The 7,054-nt window shown below is 39.2% G+C and overlaps 1 long non-coding RNA gene across 1 annotated transcript; it reads left to right on the top strand.

The window, feature by feature from the left end:
• Nucleotides 1-2,328, top strand: LOC138443633 (uncharacterized). Its single transcript, XR_011258229.1, has 4 exons — nucleotides 1-294; nucleotides 1,121-1,234; nucleotides 1,719-1,800; nucleotides 2,120-2,328. It is a non-coding gene; the product is annotated as an uncharacterized lncRNA (long non-coding RNA).
• Nucleotides 2,329-7,054: the final 4,726 nt, after the last annotated feature.

Here is a 7,054-nt window from a genome sequence, read left to right as displayed (position 1 = left end):
GGGAGAAGGCAATGGCAACCCACTCCAGTACTCTTGCCTAGGAAATCCCATGGGCGAGGAGCCTGGTAGGCTGCAGTCCATGGGGTCACTAAGAGTCGGACACGACTGAGCAACTTCATTTTCACTTTTCACTTTCATGCATTGGAGAAGGAAATGGCAACCCACTCCAGTGTGCTTGCCTGGAGACTCCCAGGGACGGGGGAGCCTGGTGGGCTGCCATCTATGGGATCGCACAGAGTCAGACATGACTGAAGCAACTTAGCAGCAGTAGCAATAGCAGCCATCCAGAGACTGGTAATTTAGCTACTAAAGATTTGACTAGCATGTTCTGTTTGGTGCCTATTTACACAACTTCTCAACCACAATTCACCTTCACCTTTGAAGGAACATAATACACCTTTATTGGGCTACCCATGAGGTCCCTCAACATCTTTGCCATCATACAAAATATTTTCAAACAATATCTTAATTGCATTCACCTTTCCCCAGGAGCATCAGTATTAAATACATTGATGAAAAAAATAAATAAATAAATACATTGATGATGTCCTCCTTTCAGGAGTTTCACTTGATAGATTCATTAAGGACACACAAGTCCAACATCTTTTAGTCCTTTTGGAGCTCTAAAGACGTTGTATTACTTAATTACAGATTTAACTTAATCTCACTGATGCCACTATTTATAAATCAGGCCATCTTAAACGGGGCTTCCTTCAACAAAAGGGTCTAAAATCTGTCCAAACTAAAATCAAGGGCACTTCCATCAGTGCCTTTAGAGACTCCTTTGCTGTAGAGGCTTTGACAGCTCCCCACATGCCCCCTGGGGTCTCTGGACCACCTATGATGACCATAAATTACCCACAGGCTAACCTCAGATTCATGCTATATATCATTAGAGCAGAAATTGCTGGTCACATGCTGGGATATCCTGGAAATACAGGGTCTCAGATCCCAAGCCTGTGACTCTCTGTACCCATCTGCCACTTATGCCTTGAGCCTATGGAAGCAGCACGGCACAAGCCTGGCACTGCTACTGAGGCCTCCTTGATGCAGGGTGGATCCAAACCTGGGCCAGTGGGCATGTTCTGCCTCAAAGAGAATTGACCTCCTTTGCTCTTAGTTCCTTGCCAGATGTCACGACCCCTCCAGATCCCTTGACCCCCTGAGGAGCCATTTGGGATTAACAGTGAACAGCAGTGGGGGAGCTCATAGATTGTATGGCGTTGCCACCATCGTAAGTGAGGGAGTTCAGGGCAATGTTGCTGCTTTGTCTGAGATGTCCTTGATGAAGGGTGGTATACAAGGGTCAGCAAAATTGGCCAAACTGTGGGTAGTTATCTTAGCACCAAATGCCCTAGTCAGCAAATTGCCCCATCTGCACATTTTTATAAACATTTGTAGTCTTGTTGAGCAAAGAACTGTTACAGGTATCTTTTATAGTCTTCCAGGGAATTGAATTTTTTTTCCATTAAGAGAATTTCATAAAGACTAAAATAAATGGAAATCCAAAGATCCAGTGTTTGGTGAGGATGATGGAGGAATCAGAACTTCCCAGCCAAGCTATAAGTTTTTGCCAGGTCATCAAAGAAACATGCAGTCTCCTGTTACCCTGTTGGAAGACTATACATTTTCTGTTGACTAATTCCAGACGCTTTTTGTGCTTTCACTTGGTCTAACTGAGAGCAAGACTTGTTGGAATTAATCATTTGGTTTTCCAGAAGGAGCTCATAATAGAAGACTCCCTTCCAATCCTTCTATATGCACATCACCTTCTTTGGATGAAGAATGGCCTTTGCTGTGGTTGGTTCATTTCACTTATCCCATGATCTCTTCTGTTCCAAATTATTGTACAGTATCCACTCTTCATTGTGTATCACAGCTTGTTTTAAAAATGGGACATTTTTGTTAACATTTCAGTGGAGAATTGCATGTGGGAATACAGTCAACACTTATTTTGTTTTGTTTTGTTTTTTGCTTAACTTATATGGAAACCAAACATCAAAACGATTAACATAACCAAGCTGGTACAAATGACTTTTAATGCTTGATTGGGATATTTTGAGTATGGTGGCTATCTCCTGCGTGGTATAATGTTGATTGTTCTCAATTAATGTCTCAGTTTGATCACTATCAACTTCAACTTGTCTGCCCAGCTGTGGAGCATCGTCCAGCAAGGAATCTCTAGCATGAAACTTCGCAAACCACTTTTGACACATTCAATCAGTCACAGCACCTTTTCCATATACCACACAAATCTTTTTTTGCATTTCAGTTGTATTTTTTCCTTTCTTGAAGTAATAAATAAAGCATAATATGCCCAAAATGTTACTTTTTGCTTCCATCTTCTATATTAAAATGGCTACACAAAAATCACCAATTTTGATAAGTTTTTTAAAAAAATGCACAGATATGACAGCTATCACAATACAATCTAACAAAATTGTTTCAAATGAAGTTAAAGACGACTAAGTGCTACTGGAGCCATCTTAATGGGAAAAAATGAACTTTCTGTCCAACTCAACACATAAAATGATGGTTCAGTTCAGTTCAGTTCAGTCTCTCAGTCGTGTCTGACTCTTTGCGACCCCATGAATCGCAGCACGCCAGGCCCCCCTGTCCATCACCATCTTCCGGAGTTCACTCAGACTCACGTCCATCGAGTCCGTGATTTTCATTTTATTGTCTTGTGTACTAAAGTAATAAAGTCCATGTTTTTCAAAGCCTTGTATCATGTTAAATATCAAATTTCCCTTAATGATTAAATTCCTCCTTATCTTTTAAACAAACAAAAATATTTAACTGCCACAAAGTCCTAACCACCATCTGAGCCTTCACTGGGTTGTAGTAGCAACATCAAAGATCATTCATCACAGATAACCATAACAAATATAATAATGAAAAAGTCTGAAATATTGTAAGAATTGTAAGAATATTGTAAGAACCAAAATGTGACAGAGACATAAAGTAAGCAAATGCTGTTGGAAAAATAGCACCCACAGACTTGCTCAATGCACAGTTGCCATGAACCTTTAACCTGTAAAAAAGCAGTATCTATGAAGCATGATAAAATGAGGCATGCCTTATGTAATAAAAGTATAAATATTATATCCTTGGAGAAGGAAATGGCATCCCATTCCAGCTTTCTTGCCTTGAAAATCCCATGCACAGAGCAGCCTCGTGGGCTATAGTCTGTGGAGTTGCAAAAGAATTGGCCATAACTTAGTGACCAAACAACAACAAATATATATGTTCCCACCAGTTCCACTCCTACATATTTACTCCAGAGAAATGAAAATGTGCACAGAGAATTGTACACAAATATTCATACGTTTTATTCATAGTAGCCAAAATCTCAACAACTCAAGTTTTCATCAATAGGTGAATGCATAAAAAATTATAGCCCACCCATACAGTGCAGTACTATACAGCAACAATAAGGAACGACAAAACAACATAGATGAATAGCAGAAACATTACACTGAACAAAAGGAGCCAGATACAAAATCAGACATTATTGTGTGATTGTTTATATGAAACAAGGAAACAACATCTCCAGGTGACAGGAAGATCAACGATTGCCTAGGGCTGAAGATGTGACTTGTGATGACCAGAAAAGGGCGCAAGGAAGACCTTTAGTGATGAAAATATTCTGCATCTTGACCATGGTAGTGGTTACTTGGGTGTATAATGTGTCAAAACTCATTATACTGTACACTTGAAATGTGTGCATAATATTATTTCTAAATTTTACTTTAAAATTTTAAAAAATATTATTTCTATATACTAGCAACAAATGATTGAATATTGAAATTTTAAAATTCCATGTATAATTTATCAAACATACTAAATATAAATTTGATAAAATATGCATAAGACCTATTCACTGAAAACGTAACCTTGAGTTACCTCATTTCTGTCTTTGTCCATGTCCACCTTGAGATTTTACATTTAAATTTTTAAAGTTAGTTACACAGAGTGAGAATTGTAAAGTATAATAGTTTTGTTTCTTAAGTACAAATTTTAGTTACTGCAAAAAATACTGAAGTGTAGTAATATCTTGTAAATTGAAAATTCATTTTTAATCACTATTTTAAAACAAAGAATAAAGGAAATGCTTATTACAGAAAATAATTTTGTCATACAGAGGAGGAAGTGTTTAGAAATTATTTGCTTTATGGTATCAAATATATTACATATTAAGTCACTGGTCTTATCTCCCCTACATGGATGAAATGACTGGAACTGATCTTCTTTTAAGTATGTGCCTATGTTTGAATCTTGGTTCTACCACTTGCTATCTTGGACAAACTGTTCCTTAGCTTCTACACATTAAAATGGGAATAATATTAGTACCGAGATCTAACCCATAAGCCTGTTTCTGGAAATTAAATGAATTAATGCATGTTAATTAGGTCCATACCGGTTCTAAAATGTTATTGTGCCAGAAATTACATCTTTTGCAACTATTTGAGTTTATGGTGAACATTTTGAGATGTCAACTTTAAAATATATGTAGGGTTTGTAGTTTTTCAAAATTCTTTGTAAGCAGTTGAAGAGTCTGTAAACCACTGTCCTAGACTTCTGCGTGTGTGTCTTCCCAAGTGATGTGCCCAGAATCACTGAAAGAGTTCATGGGGGGTAGAGTGGGGAGTGTGTAGTGAAGCAGCTAGAGGAGCTTCTGTCATTGCCCTTGAAGAATCTTGGGAAATAAAGGAAAATCAAAACTGGTGACTTTATAGGTTAAAAACATGAGTGGAGCTCACTGCAGTTCCAAATGGATGAGTGCTGAGATCTCCATTGTCTTGATTCAGTAGTTTCCCATCCCACAAATTCTGTGGATGCCGAGTCAGTGGCTCCATTGCCATCTCCCTCTCCACTTTTTTTTGGCCAAGCAATGCAGCATGCAGGCTCTTAGTCACCCGACCCAGGGACCAAACCTGTGACCCTGCAGTGGAAGCTTGGAGTCCCAACTGATGGACCACTAGGGAATTCCCTCATCTCTCCTTTCATATTTACTTGGTTTTCTAAATATCATCTCCTCAAGTTCTAAGTGTTAAATTTACTCTGGAATCAACATAGCTATAGGAAAAAAAAAAAAGCCAAAAACTCATTCTGCTTTACCGGGAAGGCATTAAGCCTTTCTCTTCTAGGGAACCAAATGAACATTCTAGTATAAGCTTCATGGTACATTGAGGATACAATACGAGCTGGGAGCTAGTTCTAAGACTGGGCTGATGGACTAGTTGCAGAGGTGAGGCAGTGAACAGTGGCAACAGAAAACCTCCCTGATGCAGGAAAAAGGTGCTTGGTAACTTATCCAAACTGATTTTCACAATCCATCAAACTCATGAGCTGTAACTTAATGTTTCCTCTTTTAGAAGACAATATTCTGTACTTCACAGGAATAAACACAGTAGTTCTGTGATCTCTCTGGAATCTAATCTTCCCAAGAGTGAGTTAAGAAAGCTGAAACAGGTTGTTAGAATGTAGTCTGGTTGATAGCTCATAAGTTGCAAAAGTGCTTCTCAAGACTGGTATAAGGACCACTTCACTTTTTCAGCTATCTTTTCCTCCAAATGTTGTTTATGCTAACAGGAGGCAAGGTAGGGAAAACTTTAATAAATAATGTTTCTTGGTCTATGAAATATGATGAGAGTCACTCAGTTATGTCCAACTCTTTGCAACCCCGTGGAATAAACAGTCCATGGAATTCTCCAGGTCAGAATGCTGGAGTCAGTAACCATTCCCTTCTCCAGGGGATCTTCCTAACCCTGGGATCAAATCCAGGTCTCCTACCTTGCAGGCAGATTCTTTACCAGCTGAGCCACCAGGGAAGCCCAAGAATACTGGAGTGGGTAGCCTATCCCTTCTCCAGGGGATCTTCCTGACTCAGGAATCTATCTAGGGTCTCCTGCATTACAGGCGAATTCTTTACCAGCTGATCTACCAGGAAAGCCCATTTCTTGCAATGATTCCTTTCAAAAATTAGTTCATTTACTTATTTGGCTGTGCCAGGTCTTAGTTGTGGCATATGAACTCTTAGTTGTGGCACATGGAATCTAACTCAATGACCAGGAATTGAATCCAGGCCCCCTGCCTTGGGAGTGCAGAGCCTTAACCACTGGACCATCACTTACAAGCTGTGAAGCTTGGCCACTGCGGAGTAGTGGTGACACTTCCTCCTCACAGAACTGCTGTGAAGAATCAGCAACGTCATGAGGACAAAGAGCTCAAGACATTGGGATACAATAAATGGTAGTCAGTATTATCAGGATCATCACTCTCCTTTTGATTTGTAATTTGATTTCTAGATTGACTGCAGGAAAAAACCTATGTAGAAGACTGATACAAGTCTTTGGGTTATTTTTCTCTAGTTAGTCATGAGAAATTGATATACTGGTTTCAAATCACTACTGATAATTTAGTTACTGAGATAATTTCATCTGTTTGATTAACTATTTGGATGTAAAACATTTATAAGCATAATATCATTTAATTCACATAAAAACCTATGAATCAATCAAAATGAATACTATTAATTTTTTTCCCATTTAGGGAAGGGAAAAGGCAGATGGAGAGATATTAAATAGCTCATTTTTACTCTCCTTTTTTCTCTCTAGGAACTGCTCTACTCCCACTTCTATACACTAAAATACCATGCATTCATTGGAACCCATTTTAAGCTTTCCTTTCCCCTTTTCAGAAAAGAACTCCATCTTTCCTGACCTTCTCTAGCACTCAAAGTGTGAACCATATAATTTAGCACTGTATGCAGTTCAGTTCAGTTCAGTTGATCGTCATGTCTGACTCTTTGCGACCCCATGAATTGCAGCACGCCAGGCACCCCTGTCCATCACCAACTCCCAGAGTTAACTCAAACTCATGTCCATCGAGTCAGTGATGCCATCCAGCCATCTCATCCTCGGTCGTCCGCTTTTCCTCCTGCCCGGAATCCCTCCCAGCATCAGAGTCTTTTCCAGTAAGTCAACTCTTCGCATCAGGCAGCCAAGGTACTGCAGTTTCAGCTTTAGCATCATTCCTTCCAAAGAACACC

The sequence above is a fragment of the Ovis canadensis genome, chromosome 7 (genome assembly GCF_042477335.2).
Source record: "Ovis canadensis isolate MfBH-ARS-UI-01 breed Bighorn chromosome 7, ARS-UI_OviCan_v2, whole genome shotgun sequence".
Lineage (NCBI taxonomy): Eukaryota > Metazoa > Chordata > Mammalia > Artiodactyla > Bovidae > Ovis > Ovis canadensis.
Note: the sequence above shows the minus strand (reverse complement) of the source record. Positions and strands in the feature narration are given on the sequence as shown.